Genomic DNA, 18,316 nt, shown 5'->3' on the forward strand with positions numbered 1-18,316 from the left:
GCATTTGTACAGTGACAAACTGTGTTTGTTAGAAGAGGGATGCTGAAATTCGCCGGCCGCTGGAGTTTTTCTCTGACGGAAAGATGTCTGTTTGTGGAGCATGTGGTGATGAGCGAGAATGCGTGCATGCAGTGTCTGCGAGGTCCTGCTGCAGGATGTCCCCACTGTGGGGAGGTGATTGTGCTCTGAGCACGTAAGCAACTGCCTGGCAGTGGAAAGCTGTGGGTGCGAGTGAATGGCAGGAGTGGTGGAAGATCGCCAGGTATAGCGACGACATCCCCCTGGGGGAAGAAGGAAGCTGACGAGTCGACTGCTCTGACATAGCCAGCTAGGAAGCATTGACAGAAACCATTCTATTCTCTGTTCAGAACCAGCCAAGGACAACCTCTCAGAGGACATGAAGGCGCTGGAACAATGTCTGCCATCCATTATGAATATGAGTCGGGCACCAAGAACTGTGAAGAAGTACGACTCTGCTTTCTGTAGATGGAGCAAATGGGCAGAGCGTCAGAAGGTGCCTCATCTGCCAGCAGACCCATTTCACGTAGCCCTATATCTGGTCTACATCATGCAAGATGCCAAAACTGTCAGCCCATTGGTCTCAGCCGTGTGCGCCTTGTCATGGAAACATGATATCCAGGGATACTCGGACCCATGCTCTAACGGAGTGGTGAAGAATGTGATGCAGGCAGCCAAGCGCTCTCTGGCTCGACCGAAGGATAGAAAATTGCCATTATCAAAACCACTTCTGGAGCGCCTCCATCGGGAACTGTCAAGCTCATCACTGCAAGACCTGCAGACCCTAACCCTCATAGTACTGGGTTATGCCGGTATGATGAGGTGGGATGATTTGGCCAACATCTTCGTGGATGAGGTAGCCATCAAGTCATCACATATGGCGGTCTTCCTGCAAGTTCGCAAGAACGACCAACTGAGGCAAGGTAGCTGGGTGTTCATCAGCCGGTGGGAGAGTGACCTGTGCCCGGTATCGCTAGTGGAGCATCTGATTGAAAAAGGAGGGCACCAAGGTCATGTCAAGCTGTTCGGGCGTATAGCTCGTGTAAAGGGCAGGACCGCCATCAAGCACTCGCTATCCTACAGCAGAGCAAGAGAGTTAGTGCGTGAAGCTCTAAAGCGTATCGGCGTAAACCCAGATGAGTATGGTTTACACAGTTTGAGATCGGGAGGTGCATCCACGGCTGCTGCAGCAGGAGTACCAGATAGGCTCATTCAGCGACAGGGAGGATGGAGAAGTGATGCTATGAAGGCTTACATTCAGGAATCCCTGCCCAATCTGCTGCAGGTGTCTCAAGTGCTAGCTGTGTGACTCTACTGCTATGCTTTAGTGTCCTTGCTGTGGCTGTCCCCCCGCAGTTGTTATTCTGTGATGAGTGTGTGTGAGTGTGTGTGTGTGTGTATGTGAGAGAGAGAGAGAGTGTGTGTGTGAGTATGTGTGCAGTACTGACGTGTGAGTGAGAAAAGAAGTTTTCATTTCTTGTTGGCTGAGTTTTACGAAATAAACAAGAAATGTTGTTCTTTTCGAACGAACAGGTCTGGGACCGAGGTCCAACAGTTTTGGGCGTACTGGTACGCCGCAGTCCCCCATCTTTTGTTTTCTTGCTTTGCAAGCTGGTTTCCCACCCTCCCTCCCAATGAGGAGCTTTGTACGGTTTTCACACACAGATCATGATTGTGAGAGCGCTGCGTTACTCTCTCTCTCTGATAGATTTCTCAATATTGCTGCTACAATACAGGTTATAAGTTGTGCGAGGTGTGGAATGTGCGGATGCTCTGTCGATTGCTGTGCTTTTCTGTATGATTCACCTCGCACAATGCTGTCACTCTATGAGGTGTTGTTTTCGCTGGACGTTTTTCTGTCTGTGTTCTGGACACAAGAGTGCAACCAGCCTTGCTGTGGCTGTCCCCCCGCAGTTGTTATTCTGTGATGAGTGTGTGTGAGTGTGTGTGTGTGTGTATGTGAGAGAGAGAGAGAGTGTGTGTGTGAGTATGTGTGCAGTACTGACGTGTGAGTGAGAAAAGAAGTTACAATTCTCCACATTCCACATGTTCTTTACATTTTATTTGCCGAATAGTACCGTTCACCATTGAAATAATTACTTCGAAGTACTATTGTGCTAGCGACTGTTTTATACGGATGCCAATCTTGGACATTATCTGCCTCATCAATGAGAAGAATTTCATCCTTCGAGATAAATGCTTCCGCCGACTCTTAGGAGTAACATACCACGACCGACGTACCAACCAATCTATCCTGGAAGAAATCAATGACATCATCGGAGCAAGGATGCGGCTAGCGAACAAAGTCAAGAAATTTAAGTTGATGTGGTTTGGCCATGTTCCGAGACATGACGTTTTCTCCAAGCCCTTCCTGCAAGGATCAACTACTGGATCTCGACCGAGAGGAAGGCCCGCGACATCATGGATTTCTAACGTTAAAAGTGGGACGGGTCTTCCCTTGCATGCTCTCTCTCATGCAGCACACGATAGATTTGGATTCAGAGACATCATTCACAATTCTCTCGCTGATTAATGCCTCTACGATCACCTTGTGATTAAGAGTTATACATACATACATACATACATACATACATACATACAGTACACACAGTACACACGACCTCATCAGCAGCAAACACATGTTGGTGACCAGCAAGTTGGTCCGCCAGGGCGTGACCGAGCGGGCTTGCAAACTGCGGAACTGACTACTATCCACTGGTTCTTACATAGCAAGAAGAACAGCGTGGCAAGGGAATAGGGGTTGTGCAAAATTGCAAAAGAGACCATGGTGGACAGCCTGTGGATTCGCGCTACGTATACAGCATGAATGAGATGAGCTTTTACACTGCACACAAAGCGGTTCAGCCGATGGTGTAAGCAAATAGCCTCTATACTGAGGCCAAGCACAGCTGAAGGAAAGTTGTCTGCGGTGGACGGAAGTGCAAGAATGCAGATCTACCGACTTCGGCAGGTCCTTGATTCGCAGTCTGTTTATCCTATGTCTTTGCCATTTTGTTGAAACAGCTCAGCTTTTGGCTACCCGCACACTAAAATCCCACAGCTCTATCGCTTTCTGACTTCTACTAGCCTACTTTGAAGTACTAGAAACAAATGAACACCTATATGTAGATTGAAAGGTGAAGACATCTACCCGTATTAGGAATGTAACAAACATTCGAATACCGTATTTCCCGAATGTAAGTTGCACCTTTTTACACTGAACTTCAAGGGCAAAGAAGACTTACAATGGAGTGTGACTTTTTACTTATGTGAATGTATCGAAACAATTTGGCTCAGATCTGAAAAATGGGTTGCGACTTATAATAGAGGAAATACAGTATTCAATTATTCGAATTAATTCAATCTAAAAAGTGCTCCCAACATTACTTGAATAGAAAATTCAAATTTGAAAGTTTGAAGATCACTGCATCTGTGGCATGATCGTGCTAAGATATACTCAAACGGCAAACATGACACTTCAATCTACATGTTAGGGTTATATCACTAGACAAGGACGGAATGGCGCGGCATTGTTGCCACAGCAACCCGAATGGGTTAACGAATCGATGAGGATGACATCACTAATAATTAATTGAAACAGCATTGACAGTCATGGCCAGTGCAACTCCAGCTTACCTGGGAGATGGTACCCTCTCCAGCAGCATGGCGACCTCACAGTGCGGTGTGTGCGGAAACATGTTCACAGTGACTGCGTTGAGTGGCCTGAAGCCCATTGTATTGATTGCCCTGCTGGGATGTTTGCATAGGCTGTGTACATGGACAAACATTGTATTGATTGCCCTGTTGGGATGTTTGCATAGGCTGTGTTCATGAACAAACATTGTATTGATTGCCCTGTTGGGATGTTTGCATAGGCTGTGTTCATGGACAAACATTGTATTGATTGCCCTGTTGGGATGTTTGCATAGGCTGTGTACAAGGACAAACATTGTATTGATTGCCCTGTTGGGATGTTTGCATAGGCTGTGTACATGGACAACCCTTGTATTGATTGCCCTGTTGGGATGTTTGCATAGGCTGTGTACATAGACAAACATTGTATTGATTGCCCTGTTGGGATGTTTGCATAGGCTGTGTACATGGACAAACATTGTATTGATTGCCCTGTTGGGATGTTTGCATAGGCTGTGTACATGGACAAACATTGTATTGATTGCCCTGTTGGGATGTTTGCATAGGCTGTGTACATAGACAAACATTGTATTGATTGCACTGTTGGGATGTTTGCATAGGCTGTGTACATGAACAAACATTGTATTGATTGCCCTGTTGGGATGTTTGCATAGGCTGTGTACATTGACAAACATTGTATTGATTGCACTGTTGGGATGTTTGCATAGGCTGTGTACATGGATAAACATTGTATTGATTGCCCTGTTGGGATGTTTGCATAGGCTGTGTACATGGACAAACATTGTATTGATTGCACTGTTGGGATGTTTGCATAGGCTGTGTACATGGATAAACATTGTATTGATTGCCCTGTTGGGATGTTTGCATAGGCTGTGTACATGGACAAACATTGTATTGATTGCACTGTCTGGATGTTTGCATAGGCTGTGTACATGGATAAACATTGTATTGATTGCCCTGTTGGGATGTTTGCATAGGCTGTGTACATGGACAAACATTGTATTGATTGCACTGTCTGGATGTTTGCATAGGCTGTGTACATGGACAAACATTGTATTGATTGCCCTGTTGGGATGTTTGCATAGGCTGTGTACATGGACAAACATTGTATTGATTGCACTGTCTGGATGTTTGCATAGGCTGTGTACATGGACAAACATTGTATTGATTGCCCTGTTGGGATGTTTGCATAGGCTGTGTACATGGACAAACATTGTATTGATTGCACTGTCTGGATGTTTGCATAGGCTGTGTACATGGATAAACATTGTATTGATTGCCCTGTTGGGATGTTTGCATAGGCTGTGTACATGGACAAACATTGTATTGATTGCACTGTCTGGATGTTTGCATAGGCTGTGTACATGGACAAACATTGTATTGATTGCACTGTTGGGATGTTTGCATAGGCTGTGTACATGGACAAACATTGTATTGATTGCCCTGTTGGGATGTTTGCATAGGCTGTGTACATGGATAAACATTGTATTGATTGCCCTGTTGGGATGTTTGCATAGGCTGTGTACATGGATAAACATTGTATTGATTGCACTCTTGGGATGTTTGCATAGGCTGTGTACATGGATAAACATTGTATTGATTGCACTGTTGGGATGTTTGCATAGGCTGTGTACATGGATAAACAGAACAAGCAACGTATTATACACTGCACTTTGAAGTCAACACATATTCGCATATTCGCAGCATATTTATATTTATTTACAAGAGAGAGATTGGAAGCTTTGTTACAACTCTGAGTTTCACGTATTACTCCGATCATCAGGCAAGTTTCTTGTGTACAAGGCTCTGCCTTACATGGGTATTGAGCATTGAGCACTCTTCGGACAGTGAAGCAAAACGACTTGACTGCAGATTTATTTATTTATTTATTTTCGGCTATTTTCGGCCTAGGCATTTGCTGGAAGCAAAGTGCTGACCAACTTGACTTCCAGCACACATCAGAAGATGCTTGCATGGTGCAAAGCAAGTACAGTAAGCATGCAACACCGCAAAGGTACTTTCAGAACTATGGACCGCTGAAGACAGTCACGCCACCCGAGCAGTGAGGCTGATCGGCCTATAGTGCCCCATACGGTACAAGTCATGCAGGCCTCCGCTAATAGACCTTATGCACGTTGTGCAGATGTACAGAGTTCTGTACTGCGACCGTAGGTGTGTACAGACCCAGTTCGGTGTTCATCGTGTGCTATGCGCATGCGCATTTGACCAATTTTAGCCTCATAATGAATGGCAAACAATCGCTTTTCCAGCTTCTTCATTTTGGTTAGAACTAATGACTAGCTAGATCTTTGTCAGAATTTTTCTTATGAAATGCCTTCAGGGCTCATTTCTTAGTGGAAATAGCAGTAAACACAATAGGGTCATGCAAATTCAACACCCAACCGGGTCTACGGGATTCTACGAGATTGTACGGGATTTCGTGCATCTGTACAACGCTACGTGCATATGGCTTATAAGACTCTTCATGTACGTTCAGGTGTCGAAAAGTTCAAACTGCAAAATACACTACAAACCACCACTGCGTTGACTGTGCGAACACTCCACACCAATACCAAGACTACATAAACCCAAAGACAGCAAGAGTGTGCAACTCCAGCTATGGGGTATGCAAGGGCAGAACTGCACATCACGTGATGAACCCGTACACATGCTTTGCACCCCGTGTATGACAGATACAGTTTTGGGTTCAACTCTCTTGTGGTCACTTTGCACTGTTTGCCAGCGTAACCGTTTGAAGCATGTTTATAATATGCGATGTGAAGTTCTGCTGTGGCTGTATTGTATATAGGTTGTGCAGGCAGTTGCACACTCTTGGCGGGTATGTACTCTTGCCAATATCAATATCATTGTCAACATCAGCATGATCAAGAACTTTATACAATATAAGTTGTCCTTAAATTGCTTGAGGTTGCAGGCGACGAAGACAAGACGTTTCAGGGCAGAGGTCTTGCGCATGAGCTGGCACACATCCGGATCTAGATACGTCTGGTTGTGTGCATGTGAACACAAACATACCTGCACACGTATACACACACATGCACACACACATGCATGTACACACACACGCACACACCTAGACACACACGTGCACACACAGACAAACAAATTAGGATCTGCCTGATATGTCAAAGAATCGTATTGAGTACTCGAGCACTCGTCCGTGAGCTAGGGTTATTGTTAGCGATTGTGCTCGATAAGAGATCGCTAGTGTTATGCGTGTACGCACGATCATTGCATGCCTGGAAAGTGCGTAAGTGCAGACTACTGACACTATTGATACTGTTACTGTGTATCACTAGTATTACACACACTTACTGCCTTAGTAAACAACGGTAACGCTAGTTTTTTACCGTACTCGTACCTTGATCATCCAAATAGCGTCGAAGCTGCAGCGTAAAAACGTTATGGGGGCTGATTTATCGTTGTGACCTACGGTACGTGTTTTGGCCAAATATTGCATAGTCCGTACGCATTTCACCTTGTACCGCGTATAGGGTGACAAAAATGGTTGTACTGCACGAAATAAAAGCTATTCTCGTGGTAACAGCGTACTAAACAAAATAGAGTAAATCTTGCTAAAGGTCGAACCCAAATCACGGTATTAATATTTTCCCCCTTACGGTAATACTGTTACAACATAACGTTTTTTGCTAAGGGTGTCTATTGAGTGCAATTTGCGACGAGTCAACAAGTGCCCCGTGCCTGTAGTGACTAGCGTGCAACAGTTGCTTTTTGATTGTTTGTCCTGCAGTTGCTTGCAGTGCAAACTGTCATTCCGTCAGTTGAACTTCAATACTGCAGTCTTCCTACCATACCAAGAGTGCAGTAATCTATCTACGATACTGCTCGTGTTCACACTTATAAATTGTATTTGTATTCACGGATTCTCCACAGTCCTTTATAGCCTAAATCGAAGGAGTCTCCGTAGATGAAGTTAAAGAGTACAATGCAATTGAAATGTGACACTTTCAAAATTAATGAAACACTTACGCAAGCCAGCTCGTGGTGGTCTGGTGGATCAACAGCGACGACAAAATTCTGCTTTGCCACAGATAAACTCAGCATTGGTGATGCCTGCCAGCATGCACAAAAACATCATGTACACACACCTACTCACACGCACACACACACACATACACACATACACACACACACAGACAGACACACACACATGCACACACACATGCACACACGCATGCACTCACACGCATGCACACACACGAGGTGCACCGGGTCCACACGTGCAGCACAAGATGGCAATAAATGCATCCACACGTCAGCGTGAACATAGACAACAAACACACTACCCCCCCCCCCCCTCCCCCCCCCCCCCTGTTGAAAAGCGCTGCAGACCACAGAGGTCTAGAAAAAGCCCATACACATAGCCAGGATGGTAGACTTGAACATATCCAGGATAGGGGAGACTTCTGCGGGATATAATATTATTATAAATATGTCTTTATTATGAGCTACAGCTGTGGAGCTTGCCCAGTGGACCAGGTGGACAGACATCAAGAGCACAATACCATGTGCACGGGAGCAAATACACATGAGATCCTATGACAGCATATGGTAACACAAGTGTCTGTGAAATCGATTACCAGGTCATTGTGGACTTGTTCAGTGCAGTGGGGAAAGTGTGAAATTTCAGTGCATGGTCAGGTAAGGTCCATAGGAGCTTACCCAAGACAATAGAGTCCTCGTTGACATCGCACCAGTCACAGATTAATGTGTACAGACGTTCAGTGGCAAGGGTGTTTACTGTGCAAACACACAAATAGACACAGACACACACATGCACATGCACATGCACACACACAGACACACACACTTGTACTTGTACTTGTTGCTCACTGCCAAAACTGGTCACGTGGGTCTCCCCGGGAGAGGGGAGAGAGACTCAAAAGGAATCTTGGAAAGATGACTCAGTTGGCTATTGAACCGCCCAACGGCCGACACCCCCTGGAATCCCCAAAACTCTGGGTGGACTTGAAAATGATCCCACTTATGGGCTCACCACACCTCAGTAAGTGGGTGAGGACAAGGTGCAGAAAAAGGATTGACGGCATCAGGGTATCCGTCCTGGGATCCAACTGCAGAACCCCTGCCCCCAGTGAAGGTAATACTTGCTACTAGTGTGGGTGGCTAAATCAGAGTGGATCTGATATAAGCTTCACTAGCACCATTGATTCCACAAGAGTTAATCTAGCCAGAAGCAGTTCATAGTTAACAGGTATGTATACTTCAAATAGAAAGTATATGAACCCTGGAACCAACAAAGGTGGCAGGTACAACATTACACCTTAAAGCAGCCGAGCCCGTTGGCAACAGACCCTACACTATCAGGCATACGTGTACCCACCAACACACACACACACACAGACACACACAGACAGACACACACACAAACACACAGACACACACAGACACACACAAACACACACATGCGCATGCACACACACACACACAGACACACACACACACACACACACACACACACACAGACAGACACACACACGGACAGACACACATAGATACACACACAGACACACACAGACACACAGAAAGACACACACCGAGGTACAAAAAGACAGTATAAGAAGAGAATTGTGTACTCCCATTGCAACTTGCCGTGGAAACTAATGGACCGTATGCGTGTTAAAACAAAATGGCGTCACGATTTATTGAAAGTGGTATAGTTGGTGGAACGAGTGTTCAAACCCATTTGAACTTCATACTGTTCGTCCTCTTTTTGACATGCTCTCTTTCCATCGTCCTTAGCTTTTGTTTGTTGAGAGCTGTTGTGGCTTTCTCCTTTACCTCTGGGGGATGCCTAGTGATGGATTTGAGAGGCTGGTGATGGCTGTGAGCGAGAGTTTGCCGATCGGCGTCGTCCTCGCTATAGCGATGAAAATACTAGTTACTGCGCACCTGGCAGATATCACAACACGTCGGAGCGTCCAGGAGCAAAGGAATCTTGGGTTTTCACTGGAATCTAGTTCCTCCAGCATCGTGTAGCCCACCGTCGGTGAATGGCGGTCCAGAAAAGTCGAAACTGGTCTTCTGCAGCATCTCGCAGTCCTGCGAGGCACACTGAATACGCCTGTCATGTATTCTACAAATAAAAATCACGAAGTAGTGGACTTTACAGTGATGAGTCTATCCTGTATGCTGCAAAAGACGCAGGAAATGTGACTGGTGTCCGTACACTGGACGCCAATATCATCCCAGTCTTCTCCTGCAGGATCTGTTTGACATTGACATACCGGTATGCAGTGGGTCGACATTGGCCTGGTTTGGCAGCTATCTGCCTGGGTGGATGTAGCAGGTTTGCATTGGCGCGTCGTCCAGTCCGACATTTTCTTGTAACTGTGGAGTACCGCCGGGCAGGGTTTGAGAGGTTGCTCGTGCTGTGAACACGTCTCTACTGCCTGTCTTGTCCTGGAAGTGCCGTCTCGCCGCTTCCTTGCTCTACAGTCACGCCGTTATTTCGCTTTGTTTCGTGGTGCAGCTCAAAACCTGCCCAAACAACTGTGAGCTCGCAACATGGTATGGACAAATTGCACCACTCATGCTGGTTAACTAAAACCGGGATAGTCGAGTAAGCGAGTTCACTCCCTGGGCCATGGCAAGATCTGTTCAGCGCGGGCTATTCCAACCTGACAGCTGTTTCGCCTTCATAAGGCTCATCAGAGAAGGTGATATTGAATAGGATGATATCAGGTGGAGATGGTCAGATTTATACTACAAGATTACGGGCAAAGTGTGAGAATGAGAAGTTACAATTCTCCACATTCCACATGTTCTTTACATTTTATTGGCCGAATAGTACCGTTCACCATTAATTACTTCGCAGTACTATTGTGCTAGCGACTGTTTTATACGGATGCCAATCTTGGACATTATCTGCCTCATCAATGAGAAGAATTTCATCCTTCGAGATGAAATGCTTCCGCCGACTCTTAGGAGTAACATACCACGACCGACGTACCAACCAATCTATCCTGGAAGAAATCAATGACATCATCGGAGCAAGGATGCGGCTAGCGAACAAAGTCAAGAAATTTAGGTTGATGTGGTTTGGCCATGTTTCGAGACATGACGTTTTCTCCAAGCCCTTCCTGCAAGGATCAACTACTGGATCTCGACCGAGAGGAAGGCCCGCGACATCATGGATTTCTAACGTTAAAAGTGGGACGGGTCTTCCCTTGCATGCTCTCTCTCATGCAGCACACGATAGATTTGGATTCAGAGACATCATTCCCAATTCTCTCGCTGATTAATGCCTCTACGATCACCTTGTGATTAAGAGTTATACATACATACATACATGCATACATACATACATACATACAGTACACACAGTACACACGACCTCCTCAGCAGCAAACACATGTTGGTGACCAGCAAGTTGGTCCGCCAGGGCTTGACCGAGCGGGCTTGCAAACTGCGGAACTGACTACTATCCACTGGTTCTTACATAGCAAGAAGAACAGCGTGGCAAGGGAATAGGGGTTGTGCAAAATTTCAAAAGAGACCATGGTGGACAGCCTGTGGATTCGCGCTACGTATACAGCATGAATGAGATGAGCTTTTACACTGCACACAAAGCGGTTCAGCTGATGGTGTAAGCAAATAGCCTCTATACTGAGGCCAAGCACAGCTGAAGGAAAGTTGTCTGCGGTGGACAGAAGTGCAAGAATGCAGATCTAAAGACTTCGGCAGGTCCTTGATTCGCAGTCTGTTTATCCTATGTCTTTGCCATTTTGTTGAAACAGCTCAGCTTTTGGCTACCCGCACACTAAAATCCCACAGCTCTATCGCTTTCTGACTTCTACTAGCCTACTTTGAAGTACTAGAAACAAATGAACACCTATATGTAGATTGAAAGGTGAAGACATCTACCCGTATTAGGAATGTAACAAACATTCGAATACCGTATTTCCTGAATGTAAGTTGCACCTTTTTACACTGAACTTCAAGGGCAAAGAAGACTTACAATGGAGTGTGACTTTTTACTTATGTGAATGTATCGAAACAATTTGGCTCAGACCTGAAAATGGGTTGCGACTTATAATAGAGGAAATACAGTATTCAATTATTCGAATTAATTCAATCTAAAAAGTGCTCCCAACATTACTTGAATACAAAATTCAAATTTGAAGGTTTGAAGATCACTATATCTGTGGCATGATCGTGCTAAGATATACTCAAACGGCAAACATGACACTTCAAAGTACATGTTAGGGTTATATCACTAGACAAGGACGGAATGGCGCGGCATTGTTGCCACAGCAACCCAAATGGGTTAACGAATCGATGAGGATGACATCACTAATAATTAATTGAAACAGCATTGACAGTCATGGCCAGTGCAACTCCAGCTTACCTGGGAGATGGTACCCTCTCCAGCAGCATGGCGACCTCACAGTGCGGTGTGTGCGGAAACATGTTCACAGTGACTGCGTTGAGTGGCCTGAAGCCCATTGTATTGATTGCCCTGTTGGAATGTTTGCATAGGCTGTGTACATGGACAAACATTGTATTGATTGCCCTGTTGGGATGTTTGCATAGGCTGTGTACATGGACAAACATTGTATTGATTGCCCTGTTGGGATGTTTGCATAGGCTGTGTACATGGACAAACATTGTGTTGATTGCCCTGTTGGGATGTTTGCATAGGCTGTGTACATGGACAAACATTGTATTGATTGCCCTGTTGGGATGTTTGCATAGGCTGTGTACATGGACAAACATTGTGTTGATTGCCCTGTTGGGATTTTGCATAGGCTGTGTACATGGACAAACATTGTATTGATTGCCCTGTTGGGATGTTTGCATAGGCTGTGTACATGGACAAACATTGTATTGATTGACCTGTTGGGATGTTTGCATAGGCTGTGTACATGGACAAGCATTGTATTGATTGCCCTGTTGGGATGTTTGCATAGGCTGTGTATATGGACAAACATTGTATTGATTGCCCTGTTGGGATGTTTGTATAGGCTGTGTACATTGACAAACATTGTATTGATTGCCCTGTTGGGATGTTTGCATAGGCTGTGTACATGGACAAACATTGTATTGATTGCCCTGTTGGGATGTTTGCATAGGCTGTGTATATGGACATACATTGTATTGATTGCCCTGTTGGGATGTTTGCATAGGCTGTGCACATGGACAAACATTGTATTGATTGCCCTGTTGGGATGTTTGCATAGGCTGTGTACATGGACAAACATTGTATTGATAGCCCTGTTGGGATGTTTGCATAGGCTGTGTACATGGACAAACATTGTATTGATTGCCCTGTTGGGATGTTTGCATAGGCTGTGTACATGGACAAACATTGTATTGATTGCCCTGTTGGGATGTTTGCATAGGCTGTGTACATGGACAAACATTGTATTGATTGCCCTGTTGGGATGTTTGCATAGGCTGTGTACATGGACAAACATTGTGTTGATTGCCCTGTTGGGATGTTTGCATAGGCTGTGTACATGGACAAACATTGTATTGATTGCCCTGTTGGGATGTTTGCATAGGCTGTGTACATGGACAAACATTGTGTTGATTGCCCTGTTGGGATTTTGCATAGGCTGTGTACATGGACAAACATTGTATTGATTGCCCTGTTGGGATGTTTGCATAGGCTGTGTACATGGACAAACATTGTATTGATTGACCTGTTGGGATGTTTGCATAGGCTGTGTACATGGACAAGCATTGTATTGATTGCCCTGTTGGGATGTTTGCATAGGCTGTGTATATGGACAAACATTGTATTGATTGCCCTGTTGGGATGTTTGTATAGGCTGTGTACATTGACAAACATTGTATTGATTGCCCTGTTGGGATGTTTGCATAGGCTGTATACATGGACAAGCATTGTATTGATTGCCCTGTTGGGATGTTTGCATAGGCTGTGTAATTGGACAAACATTGTATTGATTGCCCTGTTGGGATGTTTGCATAGGCTGTGTAATTGGACAAACATTGTATTGATTGCCCTGATAGGATGTTTGTATAGCCTGTTTCCATGGACAAACATTGTATTGATTGCCCTGTTGGGATGTTTGCACAGGCTGTGTTTATGGACAAACACATTGTATTGATTGCCCTGTCGGGATGTTTGCATAGGCTGTGTACATGGACAAACATTGTATTGATTGCCCTGTTGGGATGTTTGCATAGGCTGTGTACATGGACAAACATTGTATTGATTGCCCTTTTGGGATGTTTGCATAGGCTGTGTATATGGGCAAACATTGTATTGATTGCCCTGTTGGGATGTTTCCATAGGCTGTGTACATGGACAAACAGAACAAGCAACGCATTATGCACTGCACTGTAAAGTCAACAAATATTCGGATATTCGCAGCATATTAATATTTATTTACAAGAGAGAGATTGGAAGCTTTGTTGCAACTCTGAGTTTCACGTATTTCTACGATCATCAGTCAAGTTTCTTGTGTACAAGGCTCTGCCCTACATGGGTATTGACTTGAGCACTCTTCGGACAGTGAAGCAAACCACTTGACTGCATATTTATTTATTTATTTATTTTCGGCTATTTTCGGCCTAGGCATTTGCTGGAAGCAAAGTGCTGACTAACTTGACTTCCAGCACACATCAGAAGATGCTTGCATTGTGCAAAGCAAGTACAGTAAGCATGCAACACCGCAAGGAAACTTTCAGAACTATGGACCGCTGAAGACAGTCACGCCACCCGAGCAGTGAGGGTGATCGGCATAGTGCCCCACACTGTACAAGTCATGCAGGCCTCCGCTAATAGACCTTATGCACGTTGTACAGATGTACAGAGTTCTGTACTGGGACAGTAGGTGTGTACAGACCCAGTTCGGTGTTCATTGTGTGCTATGCATGCGCATTTGACCAATTTAAGTCTCATAATGAATGGCAAACAATCGCTTTTCCAGCTTCTTCACTGTGGTTAGAACTAATGACTAGCTAGATCTTTGTCAGAATTTTTCTTATGAAATGCCTTCAGGGCCCATTTCTTAGTGGAAATAGCAGAAAACACAAAAGGGTCCTGCAAATTCAACACCCAACCGGGTCTACGGGATTCTACGAGATTGTACGGGATTTCGTGCATCTATACAACGCTACGTGCATAAGGCTTATAAGACTCTTCATGTACGTTCAGGTGTGGAAAAGTTCAAAATGCAAAATACACTACAAACCACCACTGCGTTTACCGTGCGAACACTCCACAGCAATACCAAGACTACATAAACCCCAACACAGCAAGAGTGTGCAACTCCAGCTATGGGGTCTGCAAGGGCAGAACTTCACATCACGTGATGAACCCGTACACATGCTTTGCACCCCGTGTATGACAGATACAGCTTTGGGTTCAACTCTCTTGTGGTCACTTTGCACTGTTTGCCAGCGTACCCGTTTGAACCATGTTTATAATATGCGATGTGAAGTTCTGCTGTGGGAGTATTGTATATAGGTTGTGCAGGCAGTTGCACAGTCTTGGGGGCTATGTACTCTTGCCAATATCAATATCATTGTCAACATCAGCATGAGCAAGAACTTACTACAATACAAGTTGTCCTTGAATTGCTTGAGGTTGCAGGCGACGAAGACAAGACGTTTCAGAGCAGGGGTCTTGCGAATGAGCTGGCACACATCCTGATCTAGATACGTCCAGTTGTGTGCATGTGAACACAAACATACATGCACACGTATACACACACATGCACACACACATGCACGTACACACACACACACACGCACACACCTACACACACACGTGCACACACAGACAAACAAATTAGGATCTGCCTGATATGTCAAAGAATCGTATTGAGTACTCGAGCACTCGTCCGTGAGCTACAGTCCATTCAGAAAAAAATGAACTTTTAGCTTTTGGCCATAAATGGGTCAAACGTTGAGTTTTTTTAGAATTTTTTTCTGCAATCCTCTATGGAATCCTCTTCCAATGGACCGTATGCGTGTTAAAACAAAATGGCGTCACGATTTATTGAAAGTGGTATAGTTGGTGGAACGAGTGTTCAAACCCATTTGAACTTCATACTGTTCGTCTTCTTTTTGACATGCTCTCTTTCCATCGTCCTTAGCTTTTGTTTGTTGAGAGCTGTTTTGGCTTTCTCCTATACCTCTGGGGGATGCCAAGTGATGGTTTTGAGAGGCTGGTGATGGCTGTGAGCGAGAGTTTGCCGATCGGTGTCGTCCTCGCTATAGCGATGAAAATACTAGTTACTGCGCACCTGGCAGATATCACAACACGTCGGAGCGTCCAGGAGCAAAGGAATCTTGGGTTTTCGCTGGAATCTAGTTCCTCCAGCATCGTGTAGCCCACCGTCGGTGAATGGCGGTCCAGAAAGGTCGAACCTGGTCTTCTGCAGCATCTCGCAGTCCTGCGAGGCACACTGAATACGCCTGTCATGTATTCTACAAATAAAAATCACGAAGTAGTGGACTTTACAGTGATGAGTCTATCCTGTATGCTGCAAAAGACGCAGGAAATGTGACTGGTGTCCGTACACTGGACGCCAATATCATCCCAGTCTTCTCCTGCAGGATCTGTTTGACATTGACATACCGGTATGCAGTGGGTCGACATTGGCCTGGTTTAGCAGCTATCTGCCTGGGTGGATGTAGCAGGTTTGCATTGGCGCGTCGTCCAGTCCGACATTTTCTTGTAACTGTGGAGTACCGGCAGGGTCTGAGAGGTTGCTCGTGCTGTGAACACATCTCTACTGCCTGTCTCGTCCTGGAAGTGCCGTCTCGCCGCTTCCTTGCTCTACAGTCACGCCGTTATTTCGCTTTGTTTCGTGGTGCAGCTCAAAACCTGCCCAAACAACTGTGAGCTCGCAACATGGTATGGACAAATTGCACCACTCATGCTGGTTAACTAAAACCGGGATAGTCGAGTAAGCGAGTTCACTCCCTGGGCCATGGCAAGATCTGTTCAGCGCGGGCTATTCCAACCTCCAAGTGCATAGTCACCGATCGATCCATGCGATGGTGGTTGACCTACAAAGAGCCAAGGTCTACGAGTACCACTATTGGATGCTGTCTACATGCAGTCAACAAAATCAAAGTACCTCAGTATGCCCCAGAACAGGGCATGTGCATCTATAGCATGACACAACAGGGGTTCTGGCGGCACCTGTCAAACAAGCAGTAGCGACTAGTGCCAGCTACCTATTGGAGGCTAGCCGTTACAGTCTGTCACTGGAGATAATTATTATGTTCACTGTTTAGACTGAGCACAATCAATGATGGCCAATCAATCTGCCCAATGTGTGTTCTGTTCCACCTAATTATAACGTCCCATCGCATCAACCCTACTACACGCACATGTCGTCACTCTAGCACGACTTGTGTTATTATTGTTTATTTTGATTCGCACGATAAATAGAGCACAATAAACGTTAACTTGACCGAAGGTTAAAGGCGACTGTAGATAGAGGAACACATCGAGGTACAGGTACCGGCATCAATACAGTATCAGAGAGGTACGCAGAAAAAACTCTCGTAAGCCCAAGGGGAAGTGGTGGATGAGGGATGAATGCACTCTCCACGCTCGTCTACACTGTTCGTGGAAATGCACACATACATACAATAATATACAACATAGCAATAGCATGCACAGAACCGAACAATTTCATGTTCACACATGCAAGCACAGACCTGAACATTAGTACCAAAAGCCGATACAGACAATATCCCCATACACACAGACGCACACACACACACAATGTCCCATGTATGCGCCCGTGGCGAGAAAAGCACGCAAATCTAAAAATGCACTGGATGTGAACCCACAGATTTTCTCTAATAGCAATGATAGCGGATCTGATTCTGAATGAAACACACACATAATACAATTATTGAATGCCCATCCGCAGATGATGGCAGGTCCTGAAAGAACAGGCAGTGTTCCAGTGATGGGGAACAGAACTTCGAGTGGCGAGTGAGGTATACACACACACGTGCGTGCGCGGGCACACACCAAAGTATGAAGAAATGGAATCGACATCGTAGTATTCATTGGTTGGGGAATGGAAAGGAAAATAAAACATTGCTGTAGGTTATTGTTGTAAGGACACTGGGAGCACAACAGAAAGGTAAGCAACTTGCTTTGAAGCAAAGAAAGTTATTATTCCACGGATCTCAGAAGGAAGGAACGTTCCAGAATGCTGCACTGGCAACAGGCGGCCTGCATGTGCGCGGCCCCTGCAGTCGGTCCAGCTGCCGGCCTTGCAGTGCTGAAAAGAATGTGCAGTACAGCATGTCACATAGTATCGCAGCCTGGACAAATAGGCGCTGGGAAGTCCTAGTTATGTGCTCACCTACACTACGATGCACCAATCTTCTGAGCTACTTTGGCAACAATTTTGTCCACTTGAGACTCCCATGGGCTGAGCCAGTTGTTGAGGGCTGCATCAAGGTGGACGGCAATGACCGCTGATGGCAAGGCAATCCATGACACACAGTCACTAGGGCATCGTCAACATGGCGCTGAGGCTGGATGAATAAAATCAACCTTTAGGCTGCCGCGGGATTGACGAGGCCGCTGTCTCGAAGCTAGTCAGTCAGCCTGGTCACCGCCATTGACGAACCA

General features: G+C 45.4%; 1 protein-coding gene across 1 annotated transcript in view; it reads right to left on the reverse strand.

Annotated features, from left to right (window-relative positions):
• Positions 1–7,725: 7,725 nt before the first annotated feature.
• LOC135829085 (uncharacterized) overlaps positions 7,726–18,316 on the reverse strand; it is a 31,786-nt gene continuing 21,195 nt past the window's right edge. The window contains exons 6-7 of the mRNA XM_065341489.1: positions 8,377–8,454; positions 7,726–7,767 (exon numbers count right to left, since the gene is read on the reverse strand). The gene's annotated coding sequence lies outside the window, so the exon portion shown is untranslated. The remainder of the gene's footprint in view (positions 7,768–8,376; positions 8,455–18,316) is intronic.

This window comes from Sycon ciliatum, chromosome 13, assembly GCF_964019385.1.
Source record: "Sycon ciliatum chromosome 13, ocSycCili1.1, whole genome shotgun sequence".
NCBI lineage: Eukaryota > Metazoa > Porifera > Calcarea > Leucosolenida > Sycettidae > Sycon > Sycon ciliatum.